The following is a 19945-nucleotide window of genomic DNA, read 5'->3' as shown; positions in this document are numbered from 1 at the left end:
GGCACATTTGGGATTTCTCTCATTGGTGTGTAAGCATTAGTAACAGGGACCAGCAAGAACCTAATATTAGATGGGTGTGTGTTTTTCACTCTCATAATAGCCTTAGTTAAAAATACTTTGGCTTGTCATCAGGGAACACGGAGGGTCCCCAATGCTGGCTGAAACTTACTGATGTGTTGAAACTTAGTAATTCGAGGAATTTGGGGCCCTTCCCAATCACCTGCAGTTTTCCCTTTAACTGAATCCATTACTGCCCTTCCTACATTCCTGGGCAGTCTCCCAGCAGGGAGAACTCCCCTTACCTCCTTTCTTTGCCCTTTGTCTTCGCTTCCCACCCCAAATCATAGAAGTGGCTGTAAAACAACGGTTTACCAGTAGGTGGTGCTGTCTAACATGTAATGACAGTGAAAAGGATTTCAATTTATTTCAACAATCATCCAATTGATACTATAGGACGTGGACGCTGTAGATTTTGAAAATATCTCTTTTTTTTGTTTGAAAATAAAGAATTGTTTCAGGTAGAAAAATTGGGAAATATTCAGTCCGAATTTTTAAAGTAAGCAAGAAATCAGTGTTTTATTTTTGGAGAGACAGCAAAAGAAAATTTTTTAGCAGGCAAAGTTTTCCCTGACTTATGGTAAATCTACACTTGCCAAATGACATCTCTTTTTCTCTTTAAGTACCCAACCCCTTAGTCAAATTGTGCTACTTGCCTTTTTTTTTGGCTATTCATAGACTGTCCCATGCTATTTTTATTTATAGAGAATCGACTTGCTCTCACAGATGAACTCAGATGCCAAGCCCTCTGTGAAACCTCACTTCACCTCACTCGGTCCTCCAAGGTGGGAGGACCGAGTCCCCTTCTGCACCTCTGTGCAGCGCTTTGTAAACGCCAGCTCCAATAATAATTATTCACATATTATCGTGAAAGCGAGGAGTGCAGTATAATTACCACACGTCTAGAATGGTTCTTAGAATGAGCATTAATAAATGGCAATGAGCTTAGTTAAGTGAATAAATTCATCATAATAAAAATGGGTACAGAAAGATTTGATTCTAGTTGAGTTTTGAACCACTGCCAGTTCACTGGGTGCTGGGAACTGGCCACACAATGATAATTAAAGAGTAATGGTGAAAGGCAGTGTACCAGTGTATGAGGAAGTGCACCCTACACAGTGCTGTAGGAAGCCAATTACCATGATTGATTTACTGGTCATGATAATTGATGACATGAGAAAGTAAACAGCTCATCAGTGTGTTAGCATCTCTATTCAGACCTTTCTGCTTTGTAGCCATGCTCCTGTGCATAAATAAGAAACACAGTTAGGAATACAATATACTCTCTCTGTATTTAATTTAGGAAATGCTTTTCCTTCATCCACCATATTCCTGATGAAACTGAGCCTCCCAGATAAATAGCTGGAGGAGCTGTGCTCATCTACATTCAGGACGAGGCCTGTGAGCGAGATGCGGTCAGAGCTGGCAACACGGTGGGAACAAAGGCAACACGGTCTCTGTGGCTTGGCCCTCACCCAGCCCAGTAGAAATTTTTCCTCAGTCAATGATGTATAATTAAGGGGTAAAACAACAACAGCAAAAAGGGGAACTCACTGCTACACAGTACTATTTTCAAAATGCATATGAAGATCATCATAGTAAAAGACAAAGATTCAGAATGCACCTGCTTTGAGTTATTAAAAGACAAAAAGGAGCTCTGGGAAAGAGTACTTGAAGGGGGGTTGACAATGACTGAAAGAGAACTGCCGATGGAGGGAAAAATGTTGTAGAAATTAAAACTCTATTGAAGAATTAAAATCCACATTGGGAATAGTTAACACAGCATCTTCTATATAATGCAGAAAAAATGTAAGAAAGAAAATGATACATCTATGGGATAGAAAATGAAGCTATGAATAATTGGTATCTTTGAGAAGGAGGCTGTATGAATAGAGTAGAAGCTATAATTTAGTGTATTATCAAAGATATATAAAGAAAAGTTTCTGGGTCTGAAAAAAATACCTAAGACTAAAATGAAGAAGATATTTTAGGCAAAATGAATAAAATGAGGAGTTTTAGGCATATGCTTGTGAAAATGTGAACTTCCAGTACAAAAACAATTTAAAGTTTTCAAGCAGGAAAAATAAACAGGTTACTTGTAAGTCTAAAACAAATTGGATTGTCCTATAGGACCATGATGAGGCATTGGTGCCAGCCAGATATATATATGTGGAGAGCCTTGCAAGACTTTTGGTTCTGTCTGAAATATCCACAAGGACATTTGGTCCATGCCACAAGGAACTTGAAATGTCTGCTCATATGGACTTGCAGGACATTAGCTTCTGTGCAAATATCAATGGGGACATTTGGTCCATGCTAAAAGGTCCTTGATATCTGGTCCTGTCCAAAATGTGCACACTTAGAAAATGTTCCTGTGTTCCAAAAGCTCATAATGTTTATTACTATGTTTGGTTTATAGGAGTAACACAAAAAATACTATCGAGTATTATTGGTCCAATAATTATGTTGTGGCTATATTGCCGATAATAACCATTGTTGTGTCCGTAGCTTAGCTGGGAACGACACATGGGGCCAGGTAGATAGGTGCTGGTTGGAATCCTGGAGAAGAGCAGGGTTTATACAACTCTAGACCAGATGTCTCCGTGAGCGTTTGGACAAAACAAAATGTCTGCTCATGGTATAGAGTTAAGCCCCATTAATTATTTTAAATTGATACCCAAATATAATGAAATACAAGAATAAAAATGAAAAGACAGGATGAATTCTTGGGATGTACTGGCAAGGACTGGGAAGCAGAAGAATATTAAACTGATCATTATATAACTGTTGGATTTTTATAATGAGAAAAAATAGAAATTGAAATATAATTTAGAAAAATCTTGATTATGTTACTTAAAAACTAGCTCTGTATTGCCTAAATTATTGACTACAATGAGTATATAAATGTGACTTAACTCATTAGCTGTTATGTACAGATAAGACTAAAAATGAATTTAGTAAAATGCTAACAGAGGTAACCTCTAGTTACTAAAACCATGGATAACTTTTATAGTCTTCCCTGTGTTTTGTGTTTTGATAGAAAGTAAAGCAACAATAAAGCTACAAGTTAATCAAAGTAAAGCACAAGCAATGTTTTCCATTCATAAAAGAAAAAAGCAGATCTAAGCCACTGTTAAAATATTCAGGCAGATTTACTTTTTAATTGCATTGGTGAATAATTATTGACATTAAGTGGGAGAAAGGCAGGAAGATCTCTGAACCCACTTCAAGGTTCTAATCATCTGGACAACACTTCAAGTTTGTCTCTTCTTTACAAAGCCATAAAATCTTCTTAGGGCCGTTGGAGCTGCCTTCTGTAATCCTGAAGGCTGTGTTACTCTCCACTATTACAAAGCTAAGCCCATTGTCTTCAATGGTGTATCATTAGTGATCAGCCTCTCAGCTCTGCGTCAGATTGCAAAGGTGATGTGTAACAGTCCTAAGTTCAGGTACAGATGGGCTATGAATAGCTGGAGGTTTAATTTCAAACTTAAATTTAGTTTTCTGGGGAGCTGACCTATACCATAATATGTCACAAAAAATGTTTTTAACCTACAGCAGTCAGAACGCCAGTGTGTCTGAGATGCACCTTAGCAAACACACTGAAAACCACAGCAACCACTGCCACACAGCCAAGAGTCTCACTGGTGTTTGTCCCCTAAGCTCCCACACTGATCAGCTGTCTGGGCCTCCCCATGCTGGTGCTGAAAAGAGGAAAGAAAAGACAACACTGTACTGGAGTCAGAGAGGAGGTGGTTTGTTCCAAGGCCTAAACAAGTGCTGGTCTCACACTTGGGCTGTCCCAGGATGGGGCCTCCCCATTGCCAGGGAGCCTCAGGTCCATCTAACTACAGCAGGTGCAGCGTGAGACAAGGACAAAAGCAATTCAAGGGAAGAAATCTAAGACAACCTTTCTATTCTGTGGCAGCCAGAGTTCTAGCTTTTCCCTCATTTCACCAACAGCTCTGTACCACCTCCATACGGCTTTGGACATGACCCATTTTTTAAGTATCCTATCCTCTGAAGTATAGGAATTCAATGAAGTAAGTAAAGAACCCAGATATACCAGTCCTTTGAATGATACACAACTGGTAGAGAAGTAACTCAGTCCGAATGCTACCGTGAGATTTGGCCATGTGGGGAGTCTCACCATGACCACTTTGCTTATTTCAAACTAGGTGAAGACATGCTCGCCTCCTTAGTCAAACACAATTTAATTTTCACATACTAATTGCTTAACTCAACAACATCCATCCTCATACCTTTCTCCCTGTTAATGCACTTCACACAACGTCACGGGCTGTCAGAACCAGCAGCTTCAGGGGGTCTGCTGGTAACCAAGTGAAATAATAAATGTCTGGGGAAGAATTCTGAAGGATGGTGAGTGGAACTGTGCTCCCGTTGCTCACACTCCTAATCCCAGCCTCTTTGCCTCCACTGAGCCATGCAGTTGGTGAAGCAGATGGGTAGCTGTATCCAAGTGAGCCCTCGGGCTGTGGGATTCCTGATGAGAAGAGGGGGTGGGCTTTTCTTCTTTGTGGACTGGGTATGAACTTGGGAAGCAGTACTAGAGAGACCCTGGGATGGAGCAGAGGCTTTTGGGAAAAGCTTGGTCTGCAGAGGTGTGTGCAGACCACCACACTGCCCAGAGTGTAGAAAGGGAGTCTGGCTTTGTAAACATATGTCAGATATTCCAGGCTGCGATACGCCAAAAATCAGCTGAACAAGTAGGCTGAGTCTTTCTAGGCAGGAGGCTGGGGGAGTGTCAGATATGAACTCTGAGGAATTAACAACAAAAGGAACAAACACACGATAAAATAACAGCTTATCTGAAAGCACCCAGCAGCAGAAAGGGGAGTCGCCAGTGCAAACAGAACTCATGCTTGGCCAAATAGAGTTGTAGAAGGAGGCAGACGATAACTTAAGCAAAATGATAACAACAACAACAATAGCAACGACAACAACCAGTGCATTTAAGAAGATTCAAGTACTATAATTTTCCAACTAATGAATCCAGTTGTTTATTTGAAGGAGATGGAAATTGCTAGGGAAAAGATGTGGTTGACTCTGTAAGATCCACTATATTCATTGTAAGATTTCCAGAAGGAGGAAGAGGAACTAGTCAATAATTAAATAGTAGCAAAAAGTGTCCATGATTTGAAAAAAAGATCTAAATATTCATAGTGAAAGGGCTCATCAGATTTCAGCAGGATGCATGACAAAAGATATATCGAGGAGTGGTAAAAATTTTTGAGGTCTGTTAAAAAAAGATCCAATATTTGGAAGAGATAGAGGAGAGTGTTGAATGCTTTTCTTGTGCAGGGCTGGGCTTGACTTCCAATGACTAAGCTGTTTCACGAGTCTGCAGTGGCTGAGGTGAACGTGCAGATATTTGTCTCCTGGAAATGAGATCATTTCTATTTGGTGGAACAGATAACCCCACAGGATAGAGTTTGCGGCTCTGTAAGATATTAAGCGGTCTTCTATCTAACCTAGCAATTTTATCCTAACATTCCTTTATTTAGAATCCCCTTTGAATCTCACTCTCTCTTTTAAAAAACATTTTGCTGTAAAGTTTTAATAATTTAAATTAGTGAATTAAAAATCACTGATAAAAGTACTCATACTGTACTGTGTGAGAATCATGGTTTTACATTTTAGGACGTGATTCCTGTATCAGATTTGGAGATCACCCATTGCCGTGTCTAAGAGCACTCGCCTGAAGAGATGCTTTTCTGGAGAAGTCGCCTCGGGGCTGCTTTTGCTCAAGCATGTCTTTTCTTGCCCCTTGGAGTAAATCCCAAGTAGCAATAGAAATTTAACTTTGCTCATCATGCTCTGTTTGTTTCGATTTTTTTTCTTTCTCGTTATCGATTTCTGTGTTTTTGCTTTTTCTGGTTCCTGTGTGGTAGCAATGGTTGAATGTTTGGTCTTATGATATGACTCCTGATGATTTCCATCAAATGGATGATGGAGTGAGAGATGACAATTGAATTTGTGAATTTTTTTCTGTTTTCCTACTTGTGAGCTCAAGTCAATCAGTTTTTGTGTGTGTGTGACCATTAAGAAGGACTCTAGCTCTTGAGACTTAGACTAACACAACGAGTTTTTGTGTTTCTGTTGTTTTTTTTTAAATCCTCACCCAAGGACATGTTTGTTGATTTCAGAGAGAGGGGGAGGGAGGGAGATAGAGAGGAAAAGAAACATTTCAGATAGAGAGGGAGGGAGAGAGAGAGGGAGAGAGAGAGGGGAGATAGAGAGGGAAAGAAACACCCACTCTCCAGCTGCCTCCAGTATGAGTCCGGACTGGGAAAGAGCACCGATACCCAGGCGCACGCCCTGACTGGGAATCAGACTCGTGACCTTTTGCTACAGGGACTGATGCTCCAACCAAATGAGCCACCCTGATCAGGGTATTTCTGGGTTTATTTTTGACCTGCAGGTGAAGTTGTACAACTGGGCTAAAAGCTAGGTGCTTGTAATTCAGAAAAACTTTTACCACTTGTGTGTGAATGTAAAATATTTTCCAACTTCTGGGGAGTATTAATAAGTTAGATTACAATGTCATTGAATTAAAGGAGCTCTGTTTTAAATGATTTTTAGAGATAAATATTACTGCTTACATAAATTCAATGTCCCCAGAAGTTGGAGAAAATAAACAAAAAAATCTTTTACTACTTTAGATGCACTAGGCTTTTGAGGAAAAAGAATCTTTCTTACAGAAACTGCTAGCTTAGGAACATATTAAGAATCCAAGTTCACATAAGTAGAGTGAATCTTTGGACAAACTATACTAGTTTAATACTTTTCTTTGGTTTATCAGGGTTCACTGTAATATAGCATATACGAGGTCTATCCAGAAGGTATCCAGCCATGTGATATGAAAAATACATTTATTGAAGAAGGTACAAAACACAAGAAATATGTACACAGGACAATGATGCCTCAATCCCCTTCTAAATGGGCACTTTAGAACCTCATACAATTCTTCCAATTGCCATCTGCTGGCCCATCGTATTTTCCTGAATCTCAGTGATGGTCTGAAATCTCTTCCCTTTCAAAGGCAATTTTAGTTTTGGGAAAAGCCAGAAGTCACAGGGCACCAAAAGCCAGAAGTCACAGGGCACCAAAACTGTAGGGAGGCTGAGTCACCTGGGTGATTTGATGTTTCACAAAGAAACTACATAAGATGTGATGCATGAGCAGGCATGTTGTCGTGATGAAGTTGTCAATCACCAGTTACCCATAGCTGCAGCCTTCTGAATCATCCAAATAGTTTCCACGGAGTAAAGTTCCAGCTTAATGCAAAATTTGATGCAGATTTGTAGCTCTACTTGCTCAGTCATTTTGAATGTGACAGCCACACAGTACACATGCTCACTCAATGTGTCTACCACCTCAACTGACTAGTACAGTGAAGTCATCATTGTTCACACATGCACATTCCAGTCCACTCTCCTTGGCTGCCAGGTTACATTGATGTTGTGCAAAATGTTCTCGTTTGGACTTTTTCTGGACAGACTTCTCATATATATATGTATGTATATATGATTTGGTGATTTCTAATGAAAATGCTAGTTTAATATAAACTTCCCAGACTACTTACTTTGGCTTACTGATCAAAGGAACATGTTAACATTACAGATACATAATGCTTAAGGTTATAAAAATGCAAAGTTATGTTCATAATTCTGACTTTAATAACACTAATAATTTTTGTAATGTGTCAGTTTGAACATCATTTATAAGATTTGTAGGTAACTTAAAACCTTGATATTTTAAAATTTTTATTAATCAACAGATCATTAATGAACACAGATAATTTATAAGTACTATTGAATCTGAAACATTGATTAGTAAGCATAATGTCAGGTTTCTATTCTTTTGTATCTGATTTTCATACACTATAAAGTAATTGTATCTTTAGGATATTTGTGTTGAAAAATGCTTTGTCTTGTCACTTTTTGAAGGTGTAAAAGGATGTGTGTAGCTAGAGAAAGTTTTGTTATCAGTATTCATGAGTTATCAGTATTTATGAATGACGATCCTTAAGTGATCCATTGTCTCAACTTTCTATCTTCTAGTTTGCTCTACAAAAGAGAAGCTACTGTTTTAGTTAAAAGTTATAATTAATATGGGTGCTTGAGACTACAGTAGGAGCCGTAGTGATAGGGAAATACAACTGTTCATGTCCACTGGGTTTTCAATAAAAAAGGAGAGTGATTTAATCCTAAATTAAAGTGTAAGTTTGTTCTAGAATATAAGGAAGGATAGTGAAGGACAAAATCTGAGCATGTATGGGAAGTTGTAGAGGTTTTGAATAAAGTGAACCTTATTTGTTTTGAATTGTAGTAACTGAGTCTGAGAAGCAGCTATAAAATGTAGTACTATTTTGGCAAAGTTCTTTTTTTTTCCTTTAAAGGATTTATTCATCAGATAATTTAAGAAACAGAAAGGAGCTTGTGACTCTTCTGCTGCCGAATATCCTATCAATGGAAACCTAAAATTTAGCTTTCTCTCTGTTAAAATGATGTTACTCAATCCCTCCACCCCCCTAACTGCACCTCTCCATCCCCAGAGCTGTCAGCCTGCTTTCTGTCTATGAGTTTGACTCTAATTTGCTTGTCAGTTCAATTTGTTCATTAGATTCCCCATGAGTGAAATCATATGGTATTTGCCTTTCTCTGACTAGCTTATCGCACGTAGCAAAATGTTCTCCAGATCCATCCATACTGTTGCAAATGGTAAAACTGTCTTCTTTTAAATGGTGAAGTGATAGAAAGGGGATAAACAGTAATGAAAAATATAATTAAAAAATAAGTAAATAGTAAAAGCTCCACAGTAGTGCAGATAGGACATTCTCACTTAAAGTTTACCTTATTTTTTAATGCATTTCCTGTTGGTTTAAACTTATACTCACTGGAATTTTTCTATATTAGATATGATTTTAATAAAAACAAATAGTCGCCCTGCAAAATGGTAAATTAGTATTAGAACTCTTAGTTAGAGACAGTAAAATATTATTCTGCACCCTCTGTGAAATCTATTCAGATATTCTATATCTCATCAGAATAATTTTCTCTGCTTTGTTTTGACTTTAATAAACTCTTAATTATTATTACTAGTGTTATTATTATTATTTATCCTCACCTGGGGATATGTGCTTACTGGTTTTACAGAGAGGGGAAGGGAGGGAGACGTGGAGGGAGAGAAACATTGATGTGAGAGCACTGATTGGTTGCCTCTTGGATGCACCCAACTGGGGATCAAACCCACCACCGGGTCAGGTCTCACGTGCCCTGACTGAAAATTGAACCTGCTCCAACCAACTGAACTGCACCAGCCAGGGCCTTAATTATTTTTTAAAAAGCAAAAATAAATAACACAGCTTCTCAATTTTGAAAGAGCTTAAATTTCTTATAATCATGTTACTTTGTTTGATATTATTTTAAAATACTTTATTGACACTTTGATTAAATAGAGTACCAAATACTAGCTCTCAGCATCCACGATGCTATTTAATCAAGCAACCAAATCTCCTCCAATAACTCTTTTGATTTTGCCTTCCCAAGTTCAGAACCTAAAATTAGAAAAATAAAATCAGTCTGGCTTTTTTACTTGAAACTGTCTTTGAAAGTTATTTCCAAAGGGCCTTGAAAAGTATAAAGACATTATTTTACTTTATAAAGAAAAATGCTAGAAATAATTAGGATTGTTTGGTATGTTCCACATTTCATAATTAGCTTGGCACTATTTTAAAAATTATATGGGAATAATTGCCAAATCAGAAGACATGCTCAATCGCTTCTCGGCCTTTTGGCTAAGATCAAGTGCAGAAGACATGCTCAATATTCCCTATTAAGTTTGTATAAATAAAATGTTATTAATGCAAATATTTCAGAAATTATACATTTTATGAGAAGACACTTGAACTTTACCAGTGTTCTTATTTTTCTCATTCTCAGGAAAAACATTGATGAAACCCTTATGAAATACTTATGTACTGTAGTTTGTTATTTTCCTTCATTCTAATACTTATGGCCACTGTAATAAGTTGACTCTGGTCATTCAAACAGGTTTCAGCTTCCCTTAGATGTTTGCCTGAAGGTTTTTGTGTGAGTTACATAAAAACAGCATTTTGTTAGTCCCTTCTCTTTTTCTTTCAGATTCATTACTAGTTTCCAGGATGACTTCTCAGGTTGCACAATTTGCTCCTATTATATCATAAATCTTGCTTTTGTTGAATAAATTGGTTCTAGTTTAAGCACGATATTTTCTATTTTATCATCACTTTCCATTTAAAAAATACTGAAAATAAAATACTATTCAAAGTGGGCACATACACAGATACCCATATATGCATCTTTTCATTTTTATTGTAATTTTATGCCCCTTACAAGAGTTTTAAAAATCACTTTCACTGCTTATGTCCTTATAGAGTGTGATAGGGATAATAATGTTCTTCAATGATTCCACATTAGCAACATATCTAGCCTAATACACCTGAGGCTAATGAGTAATGCAATGTACTATTCTGAAATAAATGTACAAGATTGCTAGCTGTGGGCAGGCCACACTGACATGCTTTTGCTTCTTTCATTCATATAAAATTTCTTAAGAACTGGAAGTTCACAAGTAGTGAAGATTCTGTAACTAATGGCAGTTATATCTGTACCCCTCATTTTTCCAGTTGAATATGTTTAAAACTTGTGTCCATCTTGGTCACTGCATGCTCATTAACAGTCTGAGCCCTGGCTGGTTTAGCTCAGTGGATTGAGCGCGGGCCTGTGGACCAAATAACCGAGGTTCGATTCCCAGTCAGGGCACATGCCTAGGTTGCAGGCAGGTTCCCAGCAGGGGACCCAGGAGAAGCAACCACACATTGATATTTCTCTCTCCCTCTCTCCTTCCCTTCCCTCCTAAAAATAAATAAAAATAATAATACTCTGAAAGTTAATAAGCACTGTATTTTTATTGAATTATTGATAAATTAAATCAATGCATGAAATAACGACTCATTCACAGTAAAGGATTAGAGACAACATGTTAATAGAACTGTTGAGAAGTCTGTATTTTAAAGGAGACTGGCATGTATCACACAAAGAAAGGGCAGTGGTAGATATTTTATAACATTTCTGTGAAAGACCACTTCACTTATGAGTGCTCTGATTATATCAGCAGCCTGGCAAATGACAAACCTTCCTATACCCTGTTATTCTTTCTATATTTTGGAGGATCAGAAACTTGTTAGGCTTCCATATGTGTTTTTAAATATTCATCATCTATAAATTTCCCAAAGGCCTGGGGGGAAAATCTGTGATCACTTCCTACTCTTGACAGGAAGATCACCAGTTAGTTGTGTGCGGTGAAGGCTTCAGCTCATGGACCTCTGGTTCTAGGAAACAAAAATCAGGTACAACTACACAGAACTTTATTATTTGCTTGTGTTTGTTATAATTATTTTCTGATTTGACCTCATTAACATGATTTTTAAGATTCCAGGAAATGCCCAGGAAGATAAAGTTGCAAATACCTGTTTAAGGAGCATTCCCTCCCTGACTGGTGTAGCTCAGTGGATTGAGTGTGGGCCTGTGCACCACATGATCGTGGTTCGATTCCCAGCCAGGGCAAATGCCTGGGTTGCAGGCCAGTTGCTAGCAGGGGACTCACGAGAGAAAACCATACATTGATATTTCTCTCCTTCCCTTCCCCTCTAAAGATAAATAAATAAAACCCTTAAAAAAGGAGCATTCCCCAAACCCATTGATCTGAATACTAGATTACTCAATTTAATGCATAATAGCAGAATAAATATCCTTATTCAGGATGATAAATAACTCCAGTGACTATTCTTTAAGATTCACTTTGAAACCCTTCCTTGCTGTGTCCACCAAATCCCAAACTATTGCTGTGAGAAAAACTTGACTGAACCCAATCAAATTCCCCCTTCTTCACCTACAAAAAACAAAAACAAAGCCAAAAAACCCTGCCTACATCAGATCCTAAAACATTATAAACGGCTTCTCTTTGTGCTTCTTCTAAAATACAACTAAGAATCTTTCTGGGAAGTGATCCCCTTACTGCAGTGTAAGGGCTGGAGGGTGGACAGGGAGAGAGAGAGAAACATTGATTGGTTGCCTCCCATACGTGCCTCCCATATGTACCCTCAGACTGGGAATGGAACCCAAACCTAGATATGGGCCCTGATCAGGAACACCTCAAGCTTTGGGTGTTGGGGATGATGCTCCAGTCAACTGAGCCACCTGGCCAAGCTCAGTAGTTATTTAGGGGCATTTTTAGCGATCCAGTGTTTGACTGTAGGGGCAACTTTTCCTGCAAGTGCCCCGGTCGGTATGCCATGGATGAAACTAACACTACCAAGACACGATCTGTTTGGGGAGGAAAGGTGGCTGATCCCTTAAAGGGGAAGGGCCAGGAGCCCCTTCCTCCAGGGGCTTTTATTGGGTTGTAATACACAGGAATACAGAGCGGCAAGAATCAAACAGTAGATAACATTTCGAAGAAATCTGTGGGCTTAGTCTGAGTCACTGTCTGTCGGGAAAGGGGATTTGCAGAAACTTTGGGAGGCATACTTATTTCCTGCTCGGACCCTTATCATATGAATGAAAGCACTCAGCAAAGCAGTGTTCACAGGACTTTTAGGAATTCTTTCTTATACCTGATTACCCCCGGGGAACCCGCCATTCCCAGCACAAGGCTGCACTACCCTCTGTCATTGTTTTCAGGCTTACGTCAGGTAGAGGAGGCAGATATCCAAAGAATTCTTGGAGACTTCTGGCAGACAGACTGAGGACTCAGACTTCATCAAAGGGGTGAGGGTCCATCACCCCCTTTCTCCATAGCCCCCCCAAGTCCTTCCCTGGGGCCTCCATGTGATCATGCCTGTCTTAGGTGATTCCCCTCTTGGGGAATCTTACCCGCCATTGGCTAACTGATCAACCACTGGAGGCCAGTTATGGAAAAAGGAGCAGAAGTGTCGCTCCTGCCAGGGAGATAAGCTTTGTCTCCTTAGTGCCTCATGGTCTGAAGGTCACTCACTCAGCCTTAGCCATGGGTGGGGGGGTTCCAGCTCCTGAAACCAGGCAGGGCAGTTCTCAACATTTGACAATTTAGAAGGAAGAAACTGTGGGCTCTGACTGATTTATCCAAATTATTTAAATAAAGAAGTTCAATTTCTGAGGTTGTTTAATTCTGTGATCCTTGTGTGCTGGAGCTGGTTTGTACTGGCTCACTCCCACTCATCAGGTTAATTTTCAAATAATCAAATATTTTGCAAACTCTTTGTTAAAATATTGGTAGCTTTAAATTGGTCATTGTAGGCGTTGTTACGGCATGGCAATTCGGAAATAACACAAATCAGGGCTTTTTTATTGAGAGAGTTGTACCAGCTCACCACTGGTTTATTGCTGAATTAATTTCACATGGGATCCTCAAGGCATCCTTTGCTCATATTGGGAAAAGGGAATGGAAAACATCCCCTCTTTGGAGATAACAAGAACTTTAAAGCCCCCTTATTATCAGAGATGCATTTATGTTTTTCCATCACAAATAATTGTTGTGGAAAATGGCACATGTACCAATGGGAGATTTATTAAATCTCACATCTCTGATAGATATTTTCCTAATTCCATTACTTTTCCTATTGATAAAATTTTAAGTAGGTGGACTGAATGCATAAAAAGGTCCTATATTTAGGGGTTTCAATTTATTGGATATCTTGCAGAAAGTTGACTCTGGAGGAACAAATATATTAAGGGAACACCCACGTGGGCAGGGAACAGTGATGGGTCCCATGTCAGGGCGTGGCCTTCACCCACTGTCCCAAGTCCGCAGGCCTCCATCCTGGCTTCCCAAGTCATTCCCACTGTTGCTCCTGACTTCCCAGCCATGCAGCTGGTCTTGGTTTTTGGTGAATTTGAGGCCTGTCGGTTTAAACAGGTTGAAACTTAAAAAAGAAAAAACTTCTAATAAAATTAATGTAAAAATCAAAAACAAAGTAAATGCATAAATATATAACCATGGTGATACCTTGTACATAATTCTTAACAGAAAAACAAAACGGGCTTTGTTTTCCTCTTTGCCACATTTCCCTCCACTTTTTCTCATTATCTTTGTTTCTCTGATTTGGCGAGAGGGTTGGAGTGAGAAATGGTTAAAGTCTCCCCCCTTGGTAAATGCTGGATGGTAAATAAATGGATAGATGAGATTTGTACATATTTTATTATTGCCCATATTTTATTTATTCCCTGGGCTATATTTATCTCTTCTCTGAGAACACCCTGACTAAAGGAATCGGTGACAACAACACTCAGGAGAGCCCCATGGCTCTGTCTGTTGGTTTGTCTTCCTTCTTTTCTTTTTGTTATAAGGGGTTGAATTATTGGAATGAAATCAAAACTAACCCCTGGGGGAGTTTGATTGATAGAGGACTTACAATTCAAACATAGTTATTGTGCTTATAACTCCCCTTGAGCTCGGCCGTAGAAGAGAGCAACTTTTACTGTGTACGTTAAAAACAAAACCGAAACCAGAAAACAATCTCTGAGATCCCTGGGTGGGTGCTCATTTGTAGTATTTTTCTCCCTGACATGAACCTCTGGTTTTCCTACCGAGAAAGAGGCAGAGAGGTGAGAAAACAAGGTGCTGGTTTATAGGCGCTTATAAAATCATAGAACTGGAAGGGGCCTTTGGGTGACCACCACCAGCCTCGAAACACGCAGAAAAGAAACAGGAGGTTGAAGTTACATCCTTAATGTCGGTCACACTGTTAGTGGCAGAACTGGAAGCAGAATGAGCAAGTGGGTGTCATGTTACCAGATGTTACAGAGTCCAAAGTTATTCTGATTTTTGGCAGTAATGAATGATGTGATGTTGAGTTTATAAACATATACATTTTAAAACTTTTCCATTCCCTTTTCCTGTCTAGACAGATAGGAAAAATAATTGCCTCTGCCTCTCTTCCTTCTTTATCTGTTCCTTTCATTGTCTTTATAATTTGCATAAGTCTCACCAAAAGCCAAAAAGGAACAAACTTTAGAAATAAAATAGCTTCAGGTTTTTCCTCTTGTTGTTTAAGGGTCACCGGTGACAATCCGTGTTAGAGTCCCACGTGCACTCCCATGTATGGAAATCCATCTGAGTCACAAATAAAGGTAATGGAGCACTGGGGTTCTTTTCCCAAGGGTTTCTCAAAACCAGCTTCCAGCAGGTGACACCTATTATATACCAGTTTCTCCGACAGTCTGGAAAGACACAGCCCGCTAATTTAATTTACTGCTCCCCATCCGATGGTCTTAAGGAGTATTCAGGCATACTTTTCCTGTGGGTAAACTCTGCATGGAAATTACTTTTGGAATTAGCCACATTACCTCTTTCTTGTCACTAGAGTGTCATTCAGTAAATTGCTTCTTTAGTGTTCCTCAGTGGCTGGAAAGAATTAATGAAGTTACTAGAGTAATTTCTACATTGTGGAAATCTGACTATAATCTGTTAAAAAGAAACTAACTCCATATTGCAAGCATTTCTGAACAGTAATTCTGTTTGTAGGTTTCATCATTCATTCAGCAAACATTTGTTGAGTACCTTCTACAAGGTAGGCATTTTATCAGGCACTAGGGAGACATTATAAACACAAACCATCCCTGACACCACAAAAATAAGTCTAGTGAGAGAGTAGAAGGTGACAATTAAACAGAGTGTGATATTGTCTCATGAGAGGCATCACAGGGTCACCTAGACAGGTGGGGTTGCAGAGGCAGCTGTGGAGGTGGTTGTAGCAGTGAAGGGTGTGGTGTTGATGGACCACAGAAAGGTTCTCGGAGAAGGTAATTACTAAGTTGAAATTATTTCTCAGTCATTATAAACTTAGGATAGAATAGATAAGATAGATAAAGAATATAATATCAGAATTAGCCAAATGAAGAAGGAGCATGTTCCCTGAGTCCTGCCTTACAGCACCTCAAACATACTTGCCATGCATTTTAGTGCAAAATTCCTATTTAGCTAACATGAGAACAGTTCTACGAGGCTCACCAAGTTCTGACCCCAACACTTGGCTTGGCTCTTCTGATGTGCGGCGTGCACCTCACACCCGCATCATCACAACTCCCCGCAAATCTCTCACCTGGTCCATTGGAGAATGTATTACGTGCCACCATTTTTGGCCCCATGTCAGAATTTGATTCCAAACACCTCCTCCATCGCCTGTGCTCTGGTGAGGGGTATACCATACATCACCAGACTGCCTAGTAACATTGACATTTTTATGTGTCCCTGAGAAATAATTTCTGTAGCTGAAAGGCCAGAAAGTTTGGAAAGCAGGATTTTAGAGAAATAAGCCAAAGGAAGGCAACCTGTTAAATTCTGTAGCATTGATGCACTTTACCAAAAAAATGGCCTTCTGGGGACTGAGGTCACTGAGGTGAGGAAAATGATGCATGAGGCTGTCACATAAATCTTACCTGTGTCCCATAATTTTTAATCTGCTCCTGGTCAGTACAGATTTAAAATCCTCACTCCTGGCCAACAGGAATGGGGCAGTCAAGATATTCTTCCAGGAATCCTCAGAAGAAATGGATATTATTTTACATCCTTCTTGCTACAAGGACCAAGGAACCATAGGGTCATCCATGATTCTCGACTTAACATACCGGCACACTTCCACTTCTGATAACTGGAGCAGTTATTTTTATTTTAGTTTTTGCAACCTGTTTTACATTTCATTAACAAATATTCTCTTCAACAGCTTTCCTAGGCATCAAAGACTGTATTTTTTCTCAGAAAATTAATTTGTGGTAGAAAACACTGCCTATTTTGGGTACTGACTTGAATTAAAATGATGAATCATCAGGCAAGTAGTGGTGGAGTGCTTTTCAATATTGAGAGCTGTTATTCAGAAAGTGCTTACTAAAGCACTTACTAAATGTGCCAGGTGGTGTACTTGTTGATTATCATATATTTCCACACTTATAACACCCCTATCAGGCAGGTATTATGATTTCACAACTAAACATACACATCCAATACAGTAAACAGATTTTCAAAGACCACATACTACAAAGTAGGAACTCAGAACCAATGTTCTATCTGTGACATTGAATAGATTTCTGTCTTTCACAGACATATGTAGTAAGCCATCACTGCATTTCAATTACGAGATACTCTCTAAATGTGAAAGAGATAAATTGGATCCTATTAAGACATTGAGATAATCATCCTTAAAATAAAAAGTTTGAAAACAGTAATGCAGGAGACTTTAGTGGAAAGGAGGGAAACTTCAGAGAGAAATGGAATTTGAACTAAAACTTTAAAGATGTATGGGACATAGAGAAGAAGAGAGAGGAGAGAATATGTAGCAAAAGGGTTATTAGTTTGAGAAAATGCCACAGATGAGGCTATGTATAAAATCTGATGGTAGTCTGACTTTGCAGATTCTAGCCTAAGACCTGGGCAAGACCAGGGTGGAAGTCAGGGCTGGAGAGTGAGTGAGTGCTTGTTGGTAAATGAGTGAATGGCACCAGAGACAGATTATGTTTGACCTTCTGCTGGATGTGAACACTGACAAATTATTTTCCTTCACTTCAGAAAGAAAAACCCCAGAGAATTTCTTTGTTATAATTGCATTTCAGTGGAACAGCCCTGAATCTATGCATGCTAGAATATCAATAGTGATCTATGCCTTTGGAAGGCAAAGTTCCATGACCTTCATCAGAGGTCTCGTGTATGAATCAGTTTATAATGATTACCCCCTCCCCTTGTCTTTACAAACACATCTGGTGCCCCAAATTTCTTTGACCAGAAACCTTTCAAGGCATGAAGTTAAGAAATGAAAATGAACCAGGTCTGACATTGATGTATTCTCTATGAGAAATGCTAAATCATCTAATAATATCCACAGCTATGGTAAGCTTCTAATAACATTTTCTCCATAAGCTTTTTTTTTTTTTTTCTGGAAAAAAATGCATTTTCATTGGTCTTTCCAGTCCAGACCAAGGAAAGAACAAAGATGGTTTGATGCAGTGTGGCGGTTTGGGAACAGTGACTGAGGGGAGGGGGTAGGCATGATGGCATGGGTCTGAAGGTGACGGTTTGTCAGGGGATGTAATGTTACACGTTTCTGTAGGAAACCATGTCGGCTCAGCAGAAAGCAGCAAGGCTTCTGTTCAACCAGCATGTTGCCGGTTCTACATACCAATAGCACCAATTTCCTATTGATTAGGTGCCTGTTCAATTAGGAGGGGCTCATGTTGTGCTCGTTGTTGAATATTTTGAATATCCACCCTGGAAACAGGGCCCACTATATTATGCATGGGCCTGGTGCAAAATAAAAATGTGGGGCCACTTGTTTGGAAATCAGGAAAAAATGTGAAACGTGCTAAGTATAAAGCACGTTTATACTTATAAACGTGTTTTATAAAACACTTCCCTTTTCTCCTATCTCAGCGTGTCATAATACACACACACACACACACACACACACACACTCCTAACCCAAGGACATTTTTTAAATTGCTTTTAGAGAGAGAGGAAGGGGGAGAGAGAAACATCAATGTGAGAGAGAAGCACTGATTGGTTGCCTCCCATAAGCACCTGGATCAGGGACCCTACGTGCCTGGAGCAGGGATGGGGAATGAACCACAATCCAGGCATGAGCCCGGACTGGGAATCAAACCCACAACCCTTCAGTTACGGGAAGATGCTCCAACCAACTGAGTCACACCAGCCAGGGCTCATGGTATATTTTTTAGTTACTATTTAATGCCATTTGTCATTTACATAAATTAAAAATGTAATAAATAAAATTGTTAAGATTTTTAAGATGGTGAAATGAGAAGCCTTTTAGGAGGTTCATCTGAGTGAGGGGCTCTGGATATAAGTAGTATGCCCATGAAGCCAGCCATGGGTATTTTTTTATTGTATTTTTCCATACTATTTATTACCCTTGTTCTCCCTTGCTCCCAGCAATCACTACACTGTTGTCCATGTCTATGAGTCCTTTTTCCTTTTTGCTCGATCCCTCCACACCTTAACCCCATACCTCCTTAGTTCTCTATTCAGCTCTGTATCCATGAATCTCTCCATATTTTGCTTGTTAGTTCAGTTTGTTCATTAGATTCCACATCCAGTGAAATCATATGGTATCCATCTTTCTCTGACTGGCTCACTTCATTTAGCATGATGCTCTCCAGGTCCATGCATGCTGGTCCCAAAGGGTAAAACTTTCTTCTTTTGTGTGGCTAAGTAGAATTCCATTGTGTGTATATCCCACAGTTGTTGTCTCCACTCATCTACTGACAAGGCGTTTGGCCTGATTTCATATCTTGGAAGTTGTAAATAAAGCTGCAATGAACATAGGGGTGCTTATGTTTTTTTGAATTAGTGTTTTGGGTTCCTTTGGATATATTCCCAGAAGTGGGAATGCAGGGTCAAAAGGCAGATGCATTTTCAATTTCTGGAGGTTTCTCCATGCTGCTTTCTGCAGTGGCTGCACCAGCGCGCATTCCCACCAACAGTGCTGCAGGGTTCCCCTTTCTGCCCGTCTCACCAGCACTTATTGTTTGTTGATTCATTGATGGCAGCTGTTCTGACAGGTGTGAGCTGCTATCTTACTGTGGTTTTAATTTGCATTAAATTAAAACTATGACCATCTCTATGTCCTCTTTGGAGAAGTGTCTGTTGAGGTCCTTTGCCCATTTTTTAATTGGGTTGTTTGTTTTTTTGGTGTTGAGTTTTATGAGTTCTTTATAAATTTTGGATATTAATCCTGTAAAAGACAACCCACAGAATGGGGGAACCTATTCATCAGATGAATCACCCATCAGATGAATAGGTTCCCCCATTCTGTGGGTCTTTTAATTTTGTTAATGGT

The 19945-nt window shown here is 39.2% G+C and overlaps 1 long non-coding RNA gene and 1 pseudogene across 1 annotated transcript in view; both read left to right on the top strand.

Moving 5' to 3' along the window:
• The window catches only part of LOC118993875 (uncharacterized), a 126420-nt gene that overhangs the window by 767 nt on the left and 105708 nt on the right, over positions 1 to 19945 (top strand). The window lies entirely within an intron of this gene.
• Positions 9858 to 10015, top strand: LOC118993946 (uncharacterized; annotated as a pseudogene).

This window comes from Sturnira hondurensis, unplaced genomic scaffold, assembly GCF_014824575.4.
Source record: "Sturnira hondurensis isolate 20B ecotype Veracruz unplaced genomic scaffold, ASM1482457v3 Scaffold0008948, whole genome shotgun sequence".
Classification (NCBI taxonomy): Eukaryota; Metazoa; Chordata; class Mammalia; order Chiroptera; family Phyllostomidae; genus Sturnira; species Sturnira hondurensis.
Note: the sequence above shows the minus strand (reverse complement) of the source record. Positions and strands in the feature narration are given on the sequence as shown.